General features: G+C 43.3%; 1 long non-coding RNA gene across 1 annotated transcript in view; it reads right to left on the bottom strand.

Moving 5' to 3' along the window:
* The window catches only part of LOC306913087, a 98,489-nt gene extending 96,405 nt beyond the window's left edge, over positions 1 to 2,084 (bottom strand). The window contains exons 1-2 of the long non-coding RNA XR_013788476.1: positions 1,923 to 2,084; positions 62 to 435 (exon numbers count right to left, since the gene is read on the bottom strand). This is a non-coding gene — a long non-coding RNA (uncharacterized lncRNA). The remainder of the gene's footprint in view (positions 1 to 61; positions 436 to 1,922) is intronic.
* Positions 2,085 to 25,918: the final 23,834 nt, after the last annotated feature.

Below are 25,918 nucleotides of genomic sequence, written 5' to 3'. Positions count from 1 at the left end.
TATACACACAGCATACAACACAAGCAGCAGCAGCAAAGAAGCAAGAAAACTAAATTCCTACCTTGAGCCGTCTTCTACTAATCTACGTGACTTCATCAGTTGTGTAAGTGATACCAGCGTCAAACTGTGGAAGCCATGGATAGAGATAGAGCCTCCGACTCTCTCTCTAGTTCATGATGAGCCCTCCAGCGGCGTCTCCAGTCATCTCCATCCTCCATACACCTGGCTAGCTGGCCAGTACATTCCTCCCAGTATCAATGGCACGCTCAGCCTTGGATGTTTAGTATTGCACATAGCATGCTGGTGTAGTGCAGTGGTCAGGGATTTAGGACAGGCTCTAGGGTTCAGCATTCACAGCATGTCACAGGAGAATGGACTCAGGGCTGAGAAGAAGCTGAGCTTAGGGGTCTGGGGTCATCATCCTGGAACGTGTACCTGTGGAACATGTTGGAGGGACACCATGAGCTTTGAGTAGTATATGTGAGTAAGAAAGAAAGAAAGAAAGAAAGAAAGCTGACCAAGAGCCACACTGTACACAGTACCCTGTCACAACTTACTAGCAACAGCAGACAAACATACACAGCCTGTATAGGCTATAGGGTGTAAAAATGTGTACGTCACCAAGAGGGGGTAGCGTCTGAAAAGCTAGCGGCGCCATTCTTGTGGGCTTTAAACTCTAGCCCACATCACTCAGAATAGAGTGACAGTGGTATGTTTTTGTAAATATTGAGCTCGTTCTTGGCGACAACATAGTGAACCAACACCAGGATGGATAGAAAGAACGTCGGGCCCAAATACCTGACAAGGAAGATGTTGTGAACAAACACGGCTGTGCTTATACTTTGTTGAACGTTATGTCTCTGCGCCCGTGCGCCATACAGCCGAGATCCAAGCCATTCTATGTATTTTTGTAAACTTGTCAATCTGGGTTCCTTGATGCTGTCAAGCTCAACAAATCTAATTCCGTTTTCTGGCTCATTCCCTCGACGTGACCTGCTGTGGCACTTATTTACTGAGCAAGTCTGCACCATTGTGAGGTCAGTTTAAAAAAAGAACGTATACAAGCACACCGGATAGTCGCTCAATGTAAACAAACCAGACAAGCCAACAAGTATGGTGGCCGCTACCACGTGACACATATGTTGACGCCCCCTCAAGGAGATTTTGGTACGCTATATACGATTCATATACTGCATCCTTCCGGTTACAACATATACAGCCTAGTAGTATACTGTACAATAGCCTATTATATCCTGTCACAACATAACCTAGTATACTACTGTACGTACAGTAGGTTTGTCAAATTGTGTATACCAGTGACGTAGAGTCTGTGGGGGCCGGGGGGCCAGGGACCCCATGAGGAATTGGACCAGGCAGGGATCTCGGCCCCCATGAGGAATTGGACCTGAATATATATTCGCCTCGGTTCGTCCCGTTTGTGCCGCATCAGGTCGCGCCCGTTCGGGGGGGGGGGGGGGTGCGGGGGCAGCACGGGCCCCCATGAGGATTATGAAAACTATTCGTCCCTGGTGTATACGTAATGTTAGTTTTCTGATAAATAATACATTTTAGGAAGGAAGCTGTGGGGACTTTGGACTTTACTAGGGTATGCCTTGAAATAAATTGAGAGACAGAAATCTAGATGTGCAATTCACGTTGTAAGACTAATAGTCTTTCAAACAGTTACAAATGAAGTTTCATACAAGGATCCGGTGCTGTGACACCCCAAACAAAACATTGTCTGTTTATGTATTCAATACATGTATATAGGACATGCACACTGAGCTCCCTCCCTCACTCTCACACAGCTGTGTGCACACAGTCACACACACACAAGCACACGCACACACACACACACACACACACACGCGCACGCACACACGCACGCACGCATTAATGATTAGCATAGGTAGCTAACTCACCTGCAGAATAAAAACAAAACGACGAAGCAGTTTGTTATGAAGATGAATTAACTTCTCATTCAAACTGTCACACACTTGTGACTGAGCAGTTTTCACTTCCTAACAACCCAGACTACTCCACTCTCAACTTCCATGAGGTGTAAAGTTGCATTATAAGTTGTATATTTCACTCTACTACCAAACTCAACTATCTCGTTTCTCGGTGTGGTTTGTTTACACCTAATCTGAGTTCCCAGAAGTTTTATTTTTCGCCACTAGGGGGGCGAGAAAAGTTTACACCAGCTGTACGTGTGTGGAGGGGGAAGGGGGCGTGGCTACCGGAGGATTTTTTTTTTAAAGTGCAGTACAGGGAGTGATTAGTGTCTACTGTCTCTGTGACTCTGTGTAGCTTTGCATCTTTGTATCTTTTGCATCTGCCCGTGTGAAGCACTGCAGCATAAGTAAAGTAACGGTATGCCCAGGGCAAAGTGCTGATATGGAGTGAGGCTGGAAGAGTATTTTTCGATCTTTTACCTTGAGACATTACAAGAATCATCTTTTTCCCCCTTCTTTTTCATTGATTGTTTGAGTAGTTTATTGAACATAAATGTATAAACAGCAACAAGGGCTATTGGCTATTTTATGAGTATAAGTTATAGGCAGTGACAGTTCCAGCACAATTAAAATAAATAACTGTTTAAAGATGCAGTTGGTCATGGTCCCTCTAACTACCTAATGCGCATGATTTTGTGTTGGTTACTTGGTTTACTGATAATCCATAATGCTCAAGGTGTTGGATAGGCATGGACTGCAGCATTAGAGCAATCTGCATTTATTGATTTTGAAAACAGCTAGTATAGCCTAGTTGTTTAGTCTTTCAATTCATTATTTCATTAAGTTCACTCTCTCATTTCATCCTACTGCATTAATAGCTGTGCATTATTGCTGCTCGTTTGCTGGTGTGAAATTGCTCCCCAAAGGCTGTTTTTGGGGAGGAAAACCGAAAAAAGACGCTCAAAGGCATGTTTTCTGGGGCTAAAAACCCCCAAATCAACTACATTTTTAACACATTATTGAGAAGGCAAGTTACTAATACTCAGCCATCCACAAATATTTCACACACACAGGAGAGCGACAGATACAGTGCCAGGTGTGCAGGCACGAACCCCACAATATAAACAGACAGAGAGATAGACCTACAGTACAGCAAGGCCGCACTTAATCTAAAAACAAATTGTCAACGTATGCATGCCTTTGCCGAGTACAGATTCTAATCAACAGCTTGCAACATTATGCCAGTGGCTGACATAACCAGTAATTTTACCCTGACGTTTACTATGCAAATCTGGCATCCAACAACAACATTTTGAGTTGATGCACAACACCACACACATCTTCCCTGCCGCTGTCAGATTCTGCCTCATACCACTTACTTCTAATGAAAACAAAACAAAAACAAAAACAAAAAACAATGGGGAGCACCCCCTTTCCTAGTTGCTTTTGTGTTCCATATACGGTTGTTATGTAGGCCAGTGGACTGGTTCTCAACCACTGGTCCGGGGAACACCAGTGGTCCTTGAGGCGGTTCCACATGGTCAGTTAAACTTGGACAATGACTCCATGAGTAACCAAATGGACCCTACAGATCTTTATTATTCTTTAACTCTTGAGAGAGTCGGAGACGCGCTGGGGGCTTTAGCACCTCCAGAAAATCCCATAGCACCCCTGTAGCACCCCCAAGAAATGCTCAACCAAAATGTACTTTTTTCCACCACTGTCAGCAAATAAATGTATATTGGAGTCACGACAGTTCAAAGGCATGCCATGCGCGTTTGCATAACAACAGCTGAAACAGGAATTTAGAGAATCCGACCTCCAGACACAACATTCTGGTGCATACAGCCAGGCACTCAACGTGCCTAACGTCCTGTAAGTAGAACTTAGAAATATAACTAGTGTTGACTAATCATTCAACACTAATCATTACTTAAACATGGAACAGCTGCAGCATTAGGTGAGTAATTAATTGTATCTGTGTTGTTGGAAGATACAGTGGTTGAGCTGCTAACAAACGTCCTCCTGCTGCTCAACAGTTACAAATACACTGTGAATCATACGAGTCAAGAGGTGTATAGCCTCGGAAACCCAGATGTTTTTATTTCCAGAAAGAAAAAAAAAGAGGTGTAGAACCCAACTTACCACGCAAAAGACAGAAGCAGAGGATGTGACAGAGACAGAGCAGGTCGAATACAAGGCGTTTAATAATAACTAAACAACAGAGAACCAGAATGGAACATGAGGAGGCAAGTAATTAATCATGAACTGGGAGCAAAGAAATAACAATATAGCATCTAGGAATATACAATGAATCATTGATGGCTAACTGAACACTGAGATATATCTTTACAAACAAACAAAAAACTAAAGACACAAGGGCATAGACAAGGACAATAGGTAGACACAGTAACTCAACTGGCAATCAATTTTGGGGGACTAATAGCCAGGACACAGGTGGAAACACTGGCGAACTAAGGAAAACAGGAAACAAAAGGAACAATACGACACGATAATAACACCAGGGGGAACTGTACTGCAAAACTACATTACATAACACAGACATAACCAACCAGGGAAACCAGACTGAAGACAAACCAAACTCCAACAGCCATAACAGGAAGCCATGAATGTCCAGGGGTTAGAAATATGGTCAGGAGGGTCAGGGGAGCAGCAGAGACCATGACACAGATCATCACACATACAGTAGGGGTGAAAACTAGCCTTGGTCCAGTGCGTTAGCGAGTTCTCTCCAACACCCTGCCAGGAACGCCTCTGCTGCACATCAACAAAAAATTCCACTGCCATAATCGAGGGATGCAATTTTGTAGAAATAAATGAAACTACTTTGCTACTCACCGAATCAAAGACTGCTTTGTGTTGTTGAAAGTGTATTCTCCAGGCTGGGAAGCCTCTCGGGACACCACCTTCTCTGTATAATATACAGAGAAAGTAAGTAAAATATGTCCGGCAGACATATTTTATTTAGAGCGCCCTCTACAGATCAGAGGGTGTGGGGTCCTGAGAGGCATCTCAGCCTGGAGAATAAAGTTTCAACAACACACTCTGTGAATTGCAAAGTAGTTTAGTGTATTTTTTACAAAAGTCAGACCCTTCACATGGCAGTGGCATTTTGTGTTGGTGTGAAGCAGAGGCGTTCCTGGAAGGGCGTTAGAACGAACTGGACCAGGGCCAGGGCTGGACCAGGGCCAGGGCTATCATGAAAACATGATCTACGGTGTGACCTCTGGCCTGGCGGAGATTAAACAACGCAGCGTAACGTGATAGTTAAAAAATAAAAATGTACTACGTTTGAAAGATCTTGGTGCGGCTCATGAACTCACAAGATCGTTTGACATCATTATTCACAGATCTGTTGCGGAAATGCTAATTATGACTTTCTGTCAAAACGTTTGGTGTAGTGCACTGCAGAACGGCATGAAAAAAGGATTATCTATTAAGACTAATGCAACGTGCACCCATGATTTATATTGGTATTTTGCATAATTTAGTGCAATGCAGTATTAGGCTAGTTAAAATTGTATAGCATTCAAAAGCAAACTACAGCATTAGTTTTGCATCTTGTAAGTGCAGAAGAGACATGTAGGGACATCCCTAAGATGTACTCTTGAACCACCGGTGTATTGCATAATTTAGTGCAGTGTAGTATAACTTAGAACAGTCAAATATGACATTCAACAGTATTGTAAATTGTATATCATTCAAAAGCAAACTACAGCAATACCGGTAGTTTTGTAACCCTTGTGCAAAGGAATCATGTAATAACATCCCCACAGTGAGCCACCATCAAGGGATAGAGGCCTCTTCTAGGTAGCAGGTGAGCTGTATACACACAGACCTCACAGAGATTGAAGGGGTATATCCCTCCAGTGGTGGAAAGTAACTAAATACATGACTCAAATACTTTCATTAAGTACATGTTTTTTTATTTATTTTGTATTTATGTTTTACTTTACTTTAATATTTCCAATCTTCAGTACTTTTACTCCACTCCACATCTCAGGCAAATGTGCACGTGCTCTTTACTCCACTGCAATTATTTGAAAACATTAAATATGCAGATGCGTTGCGTTGTGAACTTTGGTACTTTAAGTACTGTGATGCCAACATAATAACAGAAAGTATAAAAATCTGATTACTTCTTCCACCACTGTCTCCCTTCCGTGTCGTGCAGACAATTTGCACATTGTCCTGCAGCTTTACCTCCTCCAGGAAAACCATAGAGGGCTCAGAGGCGGTACAAGCGAGGGCTCTCCTGCAGAAATTTCTGGAGCGGCCAACGCCTCTGGGGAAGCTTTTGGCAGAGGGCGCGGGGAGAATGGAAGGCGTGGAAGCCGTCTCGACTCGACTAAAGGCTGTCTGAAATACCATAGCCGACTTCAGAGACATGGCCAAACACTTTATTATACACACTCACTGATGTATGGCGGCAGAGAGAAATTTCTAGTCGTGTCCAGTTTGATATAGCACATTCATCTTCAACACAACACATGTATTATGTGAGTTCCTAAAAACTGGATGTGCCATTAGTAACAAACATTGACTGAAGGGGCAGACACGTGCAGGCACGCACGCATGCACGCACGCACGCACGCACGCACGCACGCACGCACGCACGCACGAAATAAGCTACATTCCGATAGTAATCGTTGTTCATTGTTTGTACTTTGTTCAGTAACAGGGTTTCCCCGTCTCTCCATTCAGGTCAGGATAGGTCAGGATACCAATTTCATCTAGTCAGGAGAGAGAAACTCACAAAGATAGTTTATCAATTTGCATTTTATAGTGTTCCTCTATGAGTTCTCTCTTCGTATAGGGAACTGAAACTGAAAATTTATTTGAATTCATACATTTTTTCTGTTTACCAAAGAGTTGGAGAGACGGGTGGACCCAGCCCTTTTCTGAATAAACTCTTTATAAGAAATAGTGCCTATTAACACGCATTTTAGCAAGAAATGCTGCACTTTCACCGCCTGTAAATATGATCAAACAATATTAGATTATATGTAAGAGAATTCACTACAGAAGTAAAAATGTGGTGCAACTGCCATTGATGATTTCACTTGACGGTTTGAAAGCACAATTAAAGCTGGTAGCTAGACGACAAAGTGGCTAGAGAGACTTCATTTTACTGAAGTCAATTAACAGTACGATGTATTGACTGTGACATTTACAATGGATAGCCTATGTGCTTTAAATGCATTAAGGGAATTAGGGAAACATCTACCTCGTGGCTCAGGGGTAGAGTGGCCGGATGGGAACCGCAAGGTTGCCAGTTCGAACCCGGGCTCCCCAAGAGTTAGTGTCCAAGTGTCCTTGAGCAATTAAGACACTGAACCCCTAATTGCTCCTGATGTGCTGGCTGGTGCCTTGCATGGTTTTCTCCGCCATGTGTGTGTGAATGGGTAAATGTAATGCACAATCTATGTAAAGCGCCTTGGATAAAGGCGCTATGTAAATGAACCATTTACCACACAAATATGACTATATTGTCATTGTAAGAGAGATCCCTGTACAGCTTTCAAAAGACAAAGGCATGCAAGAGCAAGGCAAGCTGACAGGGTTTTTACAGAGACTGTTCATGTCTAAACAAATACATTGCTTTGACTCATTCAACAGTCATTAATGTCCCCAAGATATCCTATAATGAGACAGAGACTGCCTACAGCTGTTGATCTGGTGCTTAATTAATTGTCCTTAACAGCGTCAGCTAAATGCAATGTAAAGCAAATATATTAATTTTATTATTTTTGCATCAATTGCAATATACAGTATAACCATAACCTGTAACAAACAAGCATAATGTAAACAAATGTACACTAAATTGAACAGATGTCAATACAAAAATTAAATGTGGAGATACAAGGTTTCTGCCCAACAGCAACGATATGTAAACAAATATACCGTACATTGAACAACAAATGTTGGTGCTTGAAATAGTTCACACCGAGGAAATCTCTTTATGTGATTTGTGTCCCTAAGTTGACAAGAACAGATTAGCGGGGTATTAACACTTAACAGTAACCCCAGTGGTAGCCGTGGCTAGTCCCGGAAAGGTTAGCTGTGTTGTTTATCGTGCACACGCACGCACGCACGCACGCACGCACGCACGCACGCACGCACGCACGCACGCACGCACGCACGCACGCACGCACGCACAATAAGTGAGTTTGCTCGCTGTCTGCTGCTAAAGCTGTCTTTGTATAATTTATCCTCTGTGCTAGTGGCAGAAACACTGGACTCCAAAGTCAACACACTCTTGCTACTGTGCCTGGAACAAGAATGTTATTATGCCACATTATACGGCTTAATGAGGTAAGAGATTAAGATGTTGCCCTCGCATGGAAAGGGCTCTATTAGCAAGGATGATTCAAAATGACTCCTTTCTTTCGCCTGGTGCCTTTCACAGCGTTATTTGGGGATCGAGTGAGCACACATGATGGACTTGTTATTGTGAGATTATGCCCTGGAATCACTCATTCAGATTTAATTCCTAAATGCAAAATGTGTGGTTATCAGGCGGGGATTTGGACTGAGCCGAGTATCTGTTTGTTTTCAAATCAGAGGCTAAACACCATGATATAAAACTACTGGTATCCACATTTCAAGGCTATTCACGCTTGAATCGTTTTATTCCAAAAGTAGATGGCCGCCATTGTGGGAACAGCCCCCATAAAGCTATTGCTCTAGGGATGTGCAGTAGTGATCTTACATGTAATGGTTTAATGAGTGCGTAGCCGTGGATGGCTAACACAGTTCACATAAAAAAGTGCTTGAGTGTTCAATACATCTTTTCTGCTGTCGAACAACAGAAGAAAATATGCATTCCAGATGTATTCCTGTGATAACCTGGGAAGTAAAAAAGGGCCTACCTCCCACACAGGTCAGCACATCTCGTGTCTGCAGGGAATCCCAAAGTTGCGATATGTTGTGGGAGGTCAGCGATATTGATTGCGGTCAGGTGTTAAAGGCAAGCTCACAGAAGCTTGCGCAGGCAAGCGCAGGAGGTCATAATGCCGACGCTTCGCCGTTCTTCGAAGCTTTCTTAAGTGTGTGACGTCTGGAACAACATCTGGTGTGTGTGTGTGTGTGTGTGTGTGTGTGTGTGTGTGTGTGTGTGTGTGTGTGTGTGTGTGTGTGTGTGTGTGTGTGTGTGTGTGTGAGGGTGTGAGTGATGTTTCTAAGTGTGAGACATCATGACCCTCTTGGTGAGATGCGTCTTTGTGTGAATGCTACCTCAATTCCTTTGCCTAGTACAATGACAATAAAGAGATTCTGATTCCGACTGATCTATTCAAAGTACAGTACAGTGGGAGCTGCAATTGACCTCCATAAGCTCTTGCATTGATTACACATTATTAAATGTTAATAGCATTTGAGTGTGGAAGCTCAAATTCATTTCCGGAGGTCAGCTGTGTCAGAAATTGAAAAAAGGTCAGGAAATACAGAATTAACTACATGGACATGAGTGTCCTACATGCATGGGCATCAGGAGATAATGTTGTTACTATTGTCAATGTTGCTCTTTCTGTAACAAGAGTGATGTCCATCATATTGCAGTGGTGGAAAGTACTCAGATTTTGTATTTAAGTAAAAGTATCAATACTGTCCATTTGTAGATCGGCTATTTTCAATGTGTTTTGTAATAACAATAGAAACCAACAAAGTAACTAGTAACTGAAGTTTTCAAATAATTAATAGCGTAGTAAAAAGTACAGTATTAAGAAGTAGTATTGAAATTTGAAAATAAGCACGTACTGCAAAGTTGTAATACTTGGTTATTTGGTCTTCATAATAGCAATGCTAGCAACTTTCACTTGTATTTGAGCACCGACGTCTGACGTCAATATCGGTAGAGGGCGCAAATCCACGGGTTCATGTACTTTTTATTTGCATTGTAATCCCCATAGGGGGATTTTAGATCGCCCCATATAAGAACTGTGTTTGAAAAATAAACATGTCACCCCGGCCGTTTCATTCATATGGAAGAATCAACTGACTGAGAGAAAACACTATTGTTACTGCTACTGAATTAGATACATTTTCGCTAGAAACAGACTGTATCATATATGAGTGACTGACTGTCGCAAACGATACAGAGACACCTCCCCGACAATAACACCGAGACAGCTTGTTTATTTTTGGACCACAAGGCCTATATGAAACGATTTTACGATGACCCCATGTTATTCTCCATAGAGAAATTACTTCCGTGAACCAGGGGATGAGCGAGAGACATCAGGACTTCGGCGCTCTATTTGACCAAGAGTATTTATCCTTTGACTCAAGTAGCCTACTGGGGTTAGCTTTGCCCACCACCACTGTACTGTTCCCCCCAACACAGCTAGCGAAGGTAATGGGCTCATTACCGACACCCCCTCCCCCACAAACCCTCACTTGTACTGGAGCTTGTCAGCCATCGAACATATTGAGCTACAGACATTGACATCCTTGACCTCCCGCCATTGAGACGCATGCTGGATTACCTGGGGACGCAGCGCTTGATTCTTTTAATCCTGGCCCTGTCTCACAAAGATTAGTGCCACACGAGACAGTCCCATGAGGGTGATGCTGAGAATGCACACATATAGACTACACCTTTGCCGAGTACAATGAAAATAAAGAGATTCTGATTCTGACTGATCTATTCAAAGGTGTGACCCACCCACATGTAATTGCACGGCAGGATTACGCAATGGGCCTATAGTGGGCCCAGGCCCAGGGACCCCTGAGCTAGGGGGGCCCTGGGCTTTTATGTGCGAGTGTCCAGGGGCCTGTTTTCTCATAATCTGACTATGCACGCACGCGTACACACCTTTAACCGGTGTGTTTAACTGGTGTTCAGAGATTGCTGGCCAGGCCTTTTTTTGTTTCTTGTGCTGGAGTACAGTGGGAGCTGCAATTGACCTCCATAAACTCTTGCATTGATTACACATTATTAAATGTTAATAGCATTTGAGTGTGGAAGCTCAAATTCATTTCCGGAGGGCAGCTGTGTCAGAAATTGAAAAAAAGGTCAATTTCACGCACGCACGCACGCACGCACGCACGCACGCACGCACGCACGCACGCACGCACGCACGCACGCACGCACGCACGCACGCACACACGCACACACACACACACACACACACACACACGCGTGTACACACACACCAGCCTTTGTCCCATTCCCTGGAATTGTTGTGATAATATCATTCCTTAGCAGCAGTAGAAGAAGCAGCACTTGCTAAATAGCTGTCAAGGCCTCTGGCTCTGAAATATTCATGGCGCTATTTCCATCTTTCCTAAACATTACTCATTCACCACTGGTGAATGGTAGGAGGAGGAAGTTAATAAGTAAGTTTCAGCAGGAAAATTTCGTTTGATTTATATTTTTCCATTGGGGATGTGTGTCTTTCTTTCCTTCGTTCACAGTTTGAGCTTCTGCCAGGTTATCCATTGTACTTACATGGTCCACTTATCCTTATTGACCGCTACATTAGCCCTTAACATCATCAATTTATAATCAGTTACAGTATAAATGTATCATCAGTTACAGTATACATTTCTCGTTACAGAAACAGTCTTGTGGTTGTGAGCCAATTGTAGTTGTTCTGCTATTCAGGTTATGCGTTTGAACATCTGCATACAGTAGGTTTTGAAATGGTAAGACTTTTATTTTTTTCGGTAAACAGGTGGGTCATGTTGGGCATCACAGTACATTTCGTAATTGTTACAAGTCATTTGTTGCATATATAGTATTAACATTCATTGTGTTACGGGTCATACAGTCCCAGGAGAGTAAGGGTCCCTATTTGAATAGTTCCAGTCCTTCTTAGTCCGTTAAATCATGGGTTCCCAACCACTGGTACTAGTACCACTAGTGGTACTTGAGCCCCCCTCTGGTGGTACTCAGAGGAGGTAGTTGTTCTGACCAAGCAATTGGTTGAAATTGAAATCAGCCGTGCTGAAATGAGCATGACATGAGCATGACCTAGCCGTAAGATTGTAGGACAGATTCATCACATTAGAAATATATCAGTTGTGAATCAGAGCAGCAGAAAAATTGTCTTAGGAATGGAACAAAAACAAAACAATTTAAAGAAATATAAATTACATTTTCCTCCTGGGTTAATAATAGCTGAATAGGATGGGGCAGATCTACGCTCCTGTATTTTAACATCAGTTATTACGGTGGTACTTGGAGTGCCAGATATTTTCTGTGGTGGTACTTCAGTATAAAAAGGTTGAAAACCCCTGCGTTAAATGGTAAGACTTTTATGTTTGACTTTGTCTCTAAACCAGTCATATCTCAGAAATCACAATGAAATAATGTAGGCCTATATCACATTCACCAGGATACATTGACTAGGGGTAGAGAGTAGAGACACTATACCGTGCATAGAGACTATAGCCTCTATCTATATGTTGATAACCACAGTCATCTCGCTTGACTATTGCAACATCCTCCATGCTGGTCTGGCAGCATGCTGTCTGAAAACCCTACATGTGACTCAGAATGCTATGGTTTCTGACTGGTCACTTGAAGGATGATGTCTACTTTTGATTTGTTTCACACAGAAAATCGGCCCTGGCATTTGTGGTCTTCACCGGCCCAAAGACGGCTCAAAGATGCTACTATGCCTTATTTATTACTTTTTGTTTTTGTTTTGGTTCAGCCCCATGACTGCCCAGCCCTTCTGGCATTTGCCAGAATTGCCAGACTGTCCAATCCCGGCCTGATTATTACCATATATTCTTTTTTGTACTTGATTGGGTTTTAGACTATAGTGTTATTCTATTTTAGGAAAGCCTCCTGTGCACAAGGGTTGAAAACTATAGCACTATGCAATGAATCTGGTTCGTCCAATGTGATTGTGATGTCCATGTCAAATAAATAAACATAACATAACACCTGGTCTGCCCATGTCATTCATTTGGGGGTCCTTGGCTTGAACCACTCGAAGAATAATAAGTCACTCTCATGTCTTAATAATAAAAACCACACAACACAACCATAACTGGTGTCACAAATGATGCATGAATCATACCTCTAAATTGCAGCAATGTCCATTGTCCAGTTAACGTTCAACTATACAAGGCTGTGATTGAACTCGTTATTACCTCCCAGTCCTGATGTTAATTTAATTTGCATCCTAATGTATTTGCCTCGTCTTCTACTGACTGGAAACCTCATCAAGTCTATTCTTCACTGCTAAGAAGACGACTCTCTCTCTGACTCCAGCTTCTCCGGATTTGCTTACAAATGCAGAACACGTACTGTTGATTGACATAGCATGGATTTGGAGTGTGGCTTTAATGTAAGAGAACATATAATGATTGCCACCTCCAGAGGAGCACTTTGTGTGGGAGACTAAGTTAATCTGTGCTCGGCGTGCAGATCAGCAGCTAGCAACATTTGTGATCCTGCTCACAACACAGCAGGAGACCATATACTGTAGCTGCTGCTGCAGAGCCCTGGTCTCAAAGGAAGATACTGTTGTTTTCGTAACCATTTAGAAATTGAATCTGAATAGAAAAGGGAGATCTGAGAGCGGCACATGGAGATATGTGTGCTGTGATATCTGTGTGCTAAGTACTGAGAGTCAGTACTCTCTGAGAGAGTAACCCATGTGACTCGCGCACGCACGCACGCACGCACGCACGCAGGCACGCAGGCAGGCACGCAGGCACACACGCAGGCACGCACACACGCACGCACGCACACACACACTCACACTCACACTCACACACACACAGACCCCACCCCCACCATTAGTCTTTCTCTATAGTGGAATGTGTCAAAATAACAAAAATGTCTAAGTTTTCATTGCATTAAATCTACACTTACAAGTACAATTTATTTTAAAAGTGAATCAAGTCAATGCAACTCGTTACTACCAGACAAGACAACCGGACGGGGAGAGTGAAATTTTGTCATTGCACGTATATAGGCTGAGGCATAACTTATCAAGGGGGGGGGGGGGGGGGGGGGGGATGTTGGGCGGGAGGAGTAGGACGAAGGGCCGAAGGCTCTACGTCCTCCCAGTGGGGGCTCCTGATTGGTAGGTGTGTCAGTATGATACAACAGCAGTGACAACACACAAATGTGTCCGGGCAAGAATACATAATAAGCACACAAAAAACAGTCACAGTCAAGGTCAAAGTTGAAATCTCATTGAGTTCATGAGGTTTGGTGGGAATCAATAATCTGTGGTGCCCCGAGGAGATAATTATCTTTTGGGTTGAAAAGGTGAAAGATCATGGTCACAATCAAGGTCAAGGACAAAATCATGTTATAATGGGCCGATTTGCATTAAACTTGGTGGGAATGATCCATAGGCTGCCCTTAAAGAGATTACATTTAGGGTTGGAAAGTTCAGTGGTCAAGTTCACAATAATTGACAAACAAGAGATGTTGTTGTGGGCAGGGTTTGTTGTACTGTCCAAGCACACCACTTTATCGTTTAGGCTTCATCCTTGCAAATGTGACGCCTCCTTACAAACAGACGGTAACCATTTATAAACTATGTGCTTTCACCATACTGTAGCTGCAAATGACACTGCTGTGAAGCTTAATGCTTTAATTTAAAACTTCCACTTTGTGAGTTGCTTTCTGGGCGGTTGCCCTTTGGTTTAATGTGCAAATTCAAATGAGTGCATGAGGACAAGATGACTGAAAACATTGTAATTGGAGATGCTTTGCACAGTTTGCAGACTTGTCAGGGACATCAGTTGTTGTTACCATTTTGCGGTCTTATTTTACTGAAATCATCTCTGCACGCGACTACACACCAAGCAGAGCATACTGTAATTTGCATTTTATTTCTGTCGTGATCAACTTATCACCATCAATTCTTCTCGTCTCGCATCCTCCCAAGTGTTATTGGGGAAACCATGTGATATACAATTCATACTTTGAATCTATTATTCTGCTTTAAAAGTGTGTTTATTTCAGATGAGGGGATTATTTTACTGCTACATCATTGCTTTGCTGACATATTGCCTCGCAGAGGCGTCACAACATTGTAATGATCTGAATTAATCATCTATTGCAATAAGACAGAGCAGGGAGTGCTTTTTCGTGGTTATTGGCTTGGCTGTGCTGAGCCAATAACCACAAAGTGTCGTTACACATCACATCCATGCCAATAACCACAAAAAAGCATGACCTCAAGTGATTTATTGCTTTTATCAAATGGTAACCAATACCAACAAAATTAAAATATACCGGTAATCAAAAATGTCTTTATATTGTGGGCCAATTCAATCTCAAAATAAATACTTGTTTTGATGTATTTTTTTTAATTTATTTAACCATGTAGTCCCATTGAGATTCAGAATCTCGTTCACAAGGTGGTGCCATGATGGCAGCATCAAGGAAAACAACATAAAGCAAGGTTCATTCTTAAAAATTCATTAGTGATTTATTCAAGTTTTATATAATAACCAGTAAGACGCCTGAGGGCGAGAAGCGACCCTAAAGGGCGAGGTCGTGCTGAACCAACAAAGCTTCTTAATACCTGGTGTCAGTGAGGTCAGGTCAGATGTAGAGTTGCTGGCCGGCTCCATATATGCAGATCTAGTATGTCAAACCATGTACGGTATGGCTATCCAAGTATCCAGGGTTTGATGAGGTTAGTGTCGTGATCTTCATATTATGGAGATCCAGGTGATGATAGTCAGCTCCACATACAGTATGGAGATCCATGTGTTGTACCAACTTGGTTCATTTGCAAGTGTGACTCGCATCGCGGCAACCACACTGGTTATTATGAGACTTGCACAATATGGCCATATATGGACATTCCCATATATGGGCTTAATATTGATGACATCAGGGATCTCCATATATGGGCATAACAGGGGCATCTGTGAATGCCCATATATGGACCTTTTTTTCTTTTCTTTTTTCCCCTTTTTTTAATTGACGTTTTCAGTCCTGAAACAACAGAGCTTCGTATTACGGCACAGTTGAGAAGCACGAGATAAAATATGATTCTAGTGTCAGTGAGGTCAGATGTAGCTTTGCTGGCCGACTTATGCAGATGTAGGTGATGATCCAGTCTTCTCTTGGACTAATGAGCCAAATAGAGATTGTGTATTCCCAAGGTCAATAAATACCACGCATAAAAGGCACAAAATTGCCTTGTCAGCTCAATCTCTATATCTCAACTATAAGACATCTGCACTAAAAATAAAACAAAGATAAAGAAAGGTAAAGGGGGAAAAAGAGAAATTCATGGACAGATAATACTTTCTGCTCTGTGAACTTCTCGTGAATTTTTAAACAGACAGCACTGCATGACACACTGACTCACTGGCAGTGGCACAGCTGGTGGAGGATGCCAGAGTGGTAGGAGCTTTTAGTCATGTCAAGGTTGAGTCAGTAGGCTATGTTTATAATGTTTCTCATGGTAGAGTATAGTGATGAGACATTTTTCTATTGAGCACGGCAAGTTGTGCTTTATTGTGGTAGTTTGAGCACGGAAAGCTTATTTAAATCAACCAAACTGCTTGGCCCATTGTGTAAGCATTCAATTCATTTGATTATTTCATTTTCAATGTGACAATGATGTTTTTCTGGCTGTAATATCATAAGTTGGACTGATCACTGATCAGTTGCAATTTAAAACATCTACAGCATGTTTGTCCTCCTTTGAACACCTGGCTGAGTCATGTACAGTAAAACCTGTGTGAAATACAGTAGATGCCTCTATCAAACCTTGTTGCAAATGTGACAGCATCAACAAGCCAACAAACCATCAGAACCATAAAATGTCTAGTTAGTTATGTCTAGTTATATTAATGAACTAAAATAAATAAATGTCATGTACCTGCGTCAGTAGTCCCACAACTCTAAGTATCAACAAAATAATCCAACAACAATAATCCAAAGCTTGTAGATCTTCTGTTTTTATCTACAAAGTTGGTTCCACTTTGTACAAAATCTCTGAATGGATTCAGAGCTAAACCCTCAGAAATGTTCTTCAGCTGTTTTCCAGCCCCACTACTCTGTGGTTCATCAATTTTCTGATTCTGGTTTAGTGTTGGCCTTAAAAGAGTATCTTTGACAAACCACCACCAAACAGGTCTCTTTTTGACACCTAAAATGGAACCCACTCACTTCCTCACTTCCTGTACTTTTATAGCTGTTCCTGCTACAGTACCTCACTTCCTGGAACTATTGCTAAAATGCTTTTTCCCCACAGCTCCCCTATGAGCAAACCTTGTCAACAGAAATTAATGACAATTAATTCATTCATTAACTATAAAAAACAAAACATTATTCTCTTGTTATCACCCAGAATGTTATGTTTCATTTTCTTTCAATACTCATACCAGGACAAGAAATACATTTCTTCACACATTTATGTGGCATTGTGCTAACCTGACGAAACATTCTTGTCACTTCAAGTTTTCATTTAGACTCTCAGGCATAATGAGGAGACTGCACATGACGTCACTAGAGAATGTGACTGACGCACCTTCGAAGTGAGTGAGTGAGTGAGTGCGTGCGTGCGTGAGTGCGTGCGGCGTTGGGGCCGGGAACGGGTGTTCTTTGAGCCAATTCACGTTCATTGTGGCACACAAGCAGTAACCGAGGCTGACTGAGACTTCAGCAGCGCAGGGATATTATTCTAATTGGTCCCAGTATTACTACAAATTCTGCAAACTGTTGTAATCTCATCTGTCACTTTGCATTGCCTAAGCTGTTCTTTTGCGGCACGGTACTTTAGTCTTACTTAATTTAGTGAGTGTTTCTTGGTTTTTCTTTATTTCTCTTTTCATTTTCTCCCCAATTTTGCCATTGTGATTTCCCCCATAGTAGTAACTTCTTTTGGTGCATCATGTGTTATTGGACATAAGCAGACACGCAGTCTCTCATTCAGCTATTATTATGGATGATTCAATGGTATTGTGGTTAATGTGCCGGGCGGCCGGGCACACTATTGGAGTCCCAGCTTGGGTTTCATCTGTAGCCGTTCCACTCGGGACCCCATATTGATTATCTCAATGACTCAAAGGGCAAAGCAAGTCACAAGTAACCAAAATCTAACAACAGCAAACAAGCTGAGCATTATAAATAGTCCAGAATCTAAACGGGGGGACTTTATTTTCAAAATATGTTAGCTGTATTGTGGAAAAGGGGCAAGGGTTTCTCGTTTCTATACGTACCATTCAGTGTCTAAAAATATTTGTAGTTTGGCGATATAAAGCATGCAGCATGGTTAGCCAAAGGTTTAGACTCTCAGATTCATCAGAATCGGAAAAAACCTCTACGAGAGTCTAAACCTTGGGCATGATGAGTTGGTGGCAATGCTACGGCATCATTATTTTTTGTCTTTCTGACAAACAACAACATTTCCTCCAAACAGTTTGCCTGTTGGCTAACATTGGATTTGTGGTTGCCATTTTTGGGGGGGATTGATTTCTGATTAAGGCCGCAAGAGGTTTTTATTACAAAAAACCCACACTGGGATAATCATGTGGAACACAAGGAATCAATCTTAGGAATACACTAGAAAATAGTAATGACTTGGAGTACACACAAGAACTAACCACATCACTAACTACGATGCAGATGCACTAACGAGAAGCTGAATACACAGGGGCATATATATATAATTATAGCCAAGGACTAACTAGACACAGGTGAAATCAACAGACAGTCAACACTCAACACTGGGATATAGGCGGGGACTAAGAAGACACAGGTGAAACACTTACAAATCACAGGACTGGTTAGACAAGACAGGAACAGATAACTAAAGAAAACAGGTAACACTTGGAACAATACTACAGAATAGATGCACATGCAACACCAGGAGAAACTAGTAAAAAGTTACAAGACCAAAACACTAAACATAGATGTACAGGCGCAGCATACCGTATAACAATTACAATGCATACACAAACTACTGATAAACTACACTATAGCCTACTGTAGTAAAACTAGATCAGCTGACCATGAGCGGTCATACTGTATGCTGTGCCTGTAACACAGCACGTCATCCGTATCACAACCTGACAGATTATGCTCCGTATTTTGAGTGGCCAGTGCCTTTTAAGTGGTGCAACCACTCCTATAGACCGCTATGTGTGTCCCTGACTGTGTCCCTGGGGGAACGTCCCATAGATCAGAAGTCCCGTTAGTCCGAACATGCATTAAGGTTGGCAAACATGCACTGCTCCCGTGCTTGCGGTTATGTTTAGGTTAGGGTTAGAGATAGGGATAGTAATTTCGGAACAATGAACCTTCTGACTAATGACACGTCCCTGCCAGGCTGTGTCCCTGGCTGTGTCCGAGCACAAAAATAGCATTTGGTTGGTTTTCACCACCAAGTGTCACTGTTGCGCAGCCTAACACACACACACACACACACACACACACACACACACACACACACACACACACACACACACACACACACACACACACACACACACACACACACACACACACACACACACACACACACACACACACACACAGACCAGACCAGACCAAGTTCAGTTTGCTTATGGATTAATGCTTTAGTTGGTTTGAGAGGTCTTAGAGTTTTGTATTTCAATATAGGACATACATCGCTGCCTCTCCCACAAAATAAATAAAATCTAAGTCATATTTTTATAGACCACACTGTATACTCCCATCTTGCCAACCACATGCCAGCGATCGTTTTGGATATCCAGAATTGATTTGCCAGGGTCTGATTCAGTGTTTTGTGTGTGTGCGTGTGCATGCCTGCGTGTGCGTGTGAGAGAGAGATGGGGTTTTGTGAGACAGAGAGAGTGGAAAAGATAGTGTTATTTGTGGTATTATGTTATTGTTACATACAGTATCACATTAAAGGTATTTCTTGGTGAAAACAAAGTGTTTTGTTTAAAGGTTAAATTGCTATATTCCGATCATTGTAATCATTGTAATACAGTGTTTGTTCAGTAACAGGGGTCTCCCTGTCTCTCCACTCCAGCCCTTTATAGTAAACAGAAAATTCAGGAGATTAGTGCCCTTTTATCAGCTTAAATTTTATAGTGTTCCAGTTCCAATTGTGTCTGCTCATTTCTTTGTGTCATCACTTCCAATTGCATTGTTTAATCTGTAAATTCTCTGTCCTTATTGGATAAAATTGGTATAACCCCCAAAAATGTGTTGCGAGACATGGCCCTGGTCTACAGCAATGATTAAAACACTTTAATTGCCCGGAACTATTTAATCCATTACATTCATGCGCCCAGTCGATTTATAAACACGGACGCCTTTTCCGGACGGACCGGACGGAAGTTCATGATGTTGTGTAGCAGCTAACAATAGCCACAGCACTCTAGAGTTGATCGACAACAACGGGAGACAAGAATAAATCTATCGAGACTAGCGACTGGACCGCGGAGCGCCGTCTAACACAGGATCTTTTTTCAGAAAAAGACGGGATGATTTAGATCGCGATTTATGAACGTTTTAAGATTTTCGTTTTCATCAGCTAAACAGAGGAGAGAGTTTTTTGATGACGTCTCACTCTTGCGCGTTACAGAGGAGAGCCCAGGAGGCGCGCCAGGGCTATACAGCCATGCGATCTGTTCTCGTATCAATAAACTTCGTCTTTTGGACAATACTTCGTCCTGGGCGACGGGCGTTACTAATAGAAAGGACAAAGAACTTCGTCCTGGGCGTTCGGAGTGTTAAGAATATAGAGCTATTTAAGACTTATTTGAACAAATAATATCACTTAATTATACCCTACCTATACTGTAGATCACAATTCATTTTTACATTCAACTGAGACTATATTCCGCATAGTTTGATCCACAACAGGCATTTCTCCAAAATATCAGTGCACTCTACACGCTCAGGATAGCGAGTGTCTGTGTTCCAAGAGCCTCAACAACACCTTTTTGTCAGGGTGCCGGGCAAAGAAGGTGTAGGACCCAAGTGCAGACAATAGCAGCGGAGGCAGAATTCAAGTGCAAGATCCAGGTTTTATTAAATCAATGCAGGATAACAGGGAACTGGCACGAGGAAACATAAGGAACTAATACTAGGACTGAAAAACAGGACTGAACACAGTGACTACAAACAACGACTCGACAGAGAACTGAACACACAAGGGCATATAAATAGACAAGGGATAACTAGACACAGGTGAACACCACTGACGATCAACACTGGGATAGGCTGGGGAACAAGGGGGACACAGGTGGAAACACTGACAATCACAGGACTAGTGAGACAAGACAGGAACAGAACTACAGGGGCAGACAGGAAGGCACAGAACAAGACTACAAAATAAAGGTTCACAGAGTAAAGCAGAAATGCAACTACGAAACAAGGAAAATACAGACTACAAAATCACAGGAACACAACAGAAGGGTAAAACAATAACAAACCAAGAACAGGGTACACAAGAAAACATAATACGTCACAGATCGTGACAGTGCCTCCCCCTCAAGGGATGGCTTCCAGACATCCCTAAACAATAAACAAAGTCCAGAACATCAAGCAGGGTGGGTGGTGGGGGTCTGGAAGGAGGGGCACTGGGACACGGGACCAGGGGCTAGAAAAAGTACTGGGCACAGGACTAAACTGACTGGCAGGGACTGGGCAGGGCAAAAACAGTCAAAACACAGAAACAACTACACCAGGAAACACACAGACAGGCAGGCGGGCAAACACACAGACAAACACACAGACAACAGGTGGGACAAACCAAGGGACAGACAGATCAACTGACAAACAGGCAGGCAGACAGACATGAAGTTTGACACAATAGGCGGGTAAAGGGGTCAGACGGGCGACAGGAGGACTGGGGGGTCGAAAGACGGACAAACAGACTGGCATTCACACTAGCAGACAAGCAGAGGGGGAGACAGGCGGACAGACAGACAGGGAGAAGGACTAACGGGTTGGTAGGTGGGGCAACCAACGGGCAGGACGTTACAGAGCGGAACAGAGGTGGCTGGGGATTGGACGTAGCCTGGGGAAACTGATGGCCTGAGACCTGGGGGACAAAGGGGGTGGCAGACAGAGAAAGGGAGCTACGCTGGGAACCTGGAAGAGTAGAAGGGCATGGAGACAGGGGAACATGGGGACAAGGAGACAGTCACTGGGAGCGAGGAACAGGGGTCAGGTAGCTGAAGAACACCCCCGGGGTCCCGCTGCCGTAGTGCAAGCCCGTACAGACGTGACGGGGCTGCAGGCGGGACTGCAGAGGGGCGTGACGGGGCTGCAGGCGGGACTGCAGAGGGGCATGACGGGGCTGCAGGCGGGACTGCAGAGGGACGTGAAGGGGCTGCAGGCGGGACTGCAGACGGACGAGACGGGGCTGCAGGCGGAGGCTCCTGGATGCAGGGCGGAGGCTCCTGGATGCAGGACGAAGGCTCCTGGATGCAGGACGAAGGCTCCTGGATGCAGGACGAAAGCTCCTGGATGCAGGACGGAAGCTCCTGGATGCAGGACGAAGGCTCCTGGATGCAGGACGGAAGCTCCTGGATGCAGGACGAAGGCTCCTGGATGCAGGACGAAGGCTCCTGGATGCAGGACGAAGGCTCCTGGATGCAGGACGGAGGCTCCTGGATGCAGGACGAAGGCTCCTGGATGCAGGACGAAAGCTCCTGGATGCAGGACGGAAGCTCCTGGATGCAGGACGAAGGCTCCTGGATGCAGGACGAAGGCTCCTGGATGCAGGACGGAAGCTCCTGGATGCAGGACGAAGGCTCCTGGATGCAGGACGAAGGCTCCTGGATGCAGGACGGCGGAGGCTCCTGGATGCCGGGCAGTGGAGCAGGTTCAGGTGACACAGGAACAAAACAGGCAGGAATTGTAGAGGGGGTTGGAGAAATCGAACCAGGAGGTGCCAACTGGGGATGAGGGGCACCATGACTCTCCCACCTGAAAAACGCCACATACTGGGCGAATTCAGGGTCCTTCCTCCAATACTGAGCAAGTTGTTCAAGGAATGCATAATCTTCAAAAAACACCTCCCTGGCCACCCCAAAGTTCTTCCATGTAAAGGGCAAGCTGGGCTGGCGTGCAGGCTGGGAAGCTGGCTGAGGGCTAGCAGGACAATGGCTAGTAGACTGGAGAACAGGTGGAGAGGCAGGCTGAGAGCTAGCAGCCCGTAGGCTAGAAGGCGCAGTTGATAAAGCAGCCCATAAAGCCTTAATTGTCCCCCCAAGCTTGTCTACTAGCTCGGGCCTGGAGTATGCCACTCGGAGGGCCTGCTTCAAACCCTCAATCTTACATTCTGCATCGGTGGAGTGACTCTGGCAATTATCCATAATGTCAATAATGGCGCGAAGCACCTCACCAAATTCATCCGCTGGGTCATCCGCTGGGTCCATTGAGGTCGAGTCGTTCTGTCAGGGTGCCGGGCAAAGAAGGTGTAGGACCCAAGTGCAGACAATAGCAGCGGAGGCAGAATTCAAGTGCAAGATCCAGGTTTTATTAAATCAATGCAGGATAACAGGGAACTGGCACGAGGAAACATAAGGAACTAATACTAGGACTGAAAAACAGGACTGAACACAGTGACTACAAACAACGACTCGACAGAGAACTGAACACACAAGGGCATATAAATAGACAAGGGATAACTAGACACAGGTGAACACCACTGACGATCAACACTGGGATAGGCTGGGGAACAAGGGGGACACAGGTGGAAACACTGACAATCACAGGACTAGTGAGACAAGACAGGAACAGAACTACAGGGGCAGACAGGAAGGCACAGAACAAGACTACAAAATAAAGGTTCACAGAGTAAAGCAGAAATGCAACTACGAAACAAGGAAAATACAGACTACAAAATCACAGGAACACAACAGAAGGGTAAAACAATAACAAACCAAGAACAGGGTACACAAGAAAACATAATACGTCACAGATCGTGACACTTTTAGCAATTTTCCATTGATTTCACCTGATCAAGTTCCATCACTTCGAAACCATCATGTTCAAGTTGCTTACCGACAGTTATATGCACAGATCGCCTTATCAATCACTGTTTTGCAAGTGGGGCTATTATTACGGTTATTAAAAGCACAAAAGAAAGGACAAAAAGCTGTCTGCCAGTTGAAATAAATAAATAAAATTTTACGTTCCGGCAGAGGTGGTACTGTATATCTCAACCATGTAGCATCTAACAGGGATATCCAACACCACCATATCAGCAGTACCGTGGCAACGGCCACTGGATAGCAAGGCAAGGGCTCGACAAAGGGGGGAATGGGGGTGGGGTAACATAATACATTGCTCACACAATGATCTGTGATGATGTTGGAGTGAAGCACCATTATCTCTGTGGATCATGGACATATATGTTATAGCAGAGCTCTAAGTATGCGGTCTGATTTGGTCTATCAGTATATAGTTCGACCTCTGTGCAGGGCAGGCCAGGGTGGTTTGGGGCACAGTGCCAGGGGCAACAACACGTGATAGTTATGAGTCCCTCATTGACATGCAAATTGTCCACACAGCAACATGACATGTTATCGCCTCGCTGCAAGTCAGCTTTTACTTAACATGCAAGCAAGAAAGCATGCGTGCAGTCACACTTTGCCTGTACCGTTAACGAGTCGATCCATCATTGTGTTAAATAATTTATTTTGGTCTTTATTTTGCTACCAGTGGGGAGGGGACGGAAAAATCGAAGCATGTGGATCTTGGCATCAACATGGGGGAACAGCGTGGTTCCGATGTGGATCTCTGTCTCCAGCCTGAGACATCAGTCATCAATGTCAGTCATCTCATCTATGACATATCCATGACATATACAGTATGACTCAGACAGTCTGTGAGTGTGTCTGTGGGTTTCTCTGGGCCTAATCTCACAAAATGCTGGACCGATCAGCACCAAATGTCTTGTGCACGATGCCGGTAGGTAAAGAAGTACCTCCTGCATGTTTCATATTTCTATGAAAGTGGTTCAAGGTTGTACTTTATTGTTACATCTTGTGTACAGGTACATAAGAGTAAAACTTATTTTTGTTTGGCTTCCTTCAGACAATGCAGCAGCAAATATCTAACCCTAACCCTAACTCTGCTTTAATGTGATTCATGATGTGACTTAGTGAGAAAAACACTGGACTCGATTTTCTGAAAATCCGAAAAACGCGCTCAGTGTGCAGGGACCTTAAGTGTCCCAATTTGATTGGCCAAGCTTTGAATGGTGTCGTGTTCTGTAGAGTTGACCAAAGTGCTGTACAGTAGGCATAGCAATAAATAAAAACACAATGCAACACAAGGAGAATATACAATACAAATAAATACAAATCAATCAGGGTTTAAAAGCCAAAGAATAAAAAATAGTTTTAAGATGGGTTTTAAAAACAGGTAATGTTGGAATTTAAAGTGATCCTTGGCAAATAAATGGCTGTAGATGGCTGTAGATCAGGGACCATTGGTTGAGAAACAGTGGGATGTATACACATGGGATGCACAAGTGATACAAAATCATCTTAGCCCATATCCTCACCCAACACACCCAACAGTGGTCCCCAGGTTGATTCTAAGTCAGGGTGGTGGTCCCTCATTCACAATCAGTTGAAATCCCCTGCCTTAGATGAATAACAAACTACATGAAAAACGGTAACAGAATGATTTACTGGCAACAGTTTCAGAAGGAGAAAGAACAATTAAATGTGACTTAAAGGGGGAAACCACCCATTTTCAACATTTTACTATGTCATTAATATACCTTAGAGCTGTTTTAGAGCCATTTTGTGTTTCCTAGAACTGTAATTATGAAAAAAATCATTAACATGGTGAAACACATCTTGATGACATCATCAAGATGTGTTTCACCATGTTAATGATTTTTTTCAGACCTCTAGTTCTAGGAAACACAGAATGGGGGAACTTTTTTATTATTTCCACACAACAGCTCTAAGGTATATTAATGACATAGTAAAATGTTGAAAATGGGTGGAATGCCCCTTTAAGCAACAGTTGAAACTGA

This window comes from Electrona antarctica (assembly GCF_951216825.1).
Source record: "Electrona antarctica genome assembly, chromosome: 20".
Lineage (NCBI taxonomy): Eukaryota > Metazoa > Chordata > Actinopteri > Myctophiformes > Myctophidae > Electrona > Electrona antarctica.
This window is presented reverse-complemented; position numbering and strand designations above follow the sequence as displayed.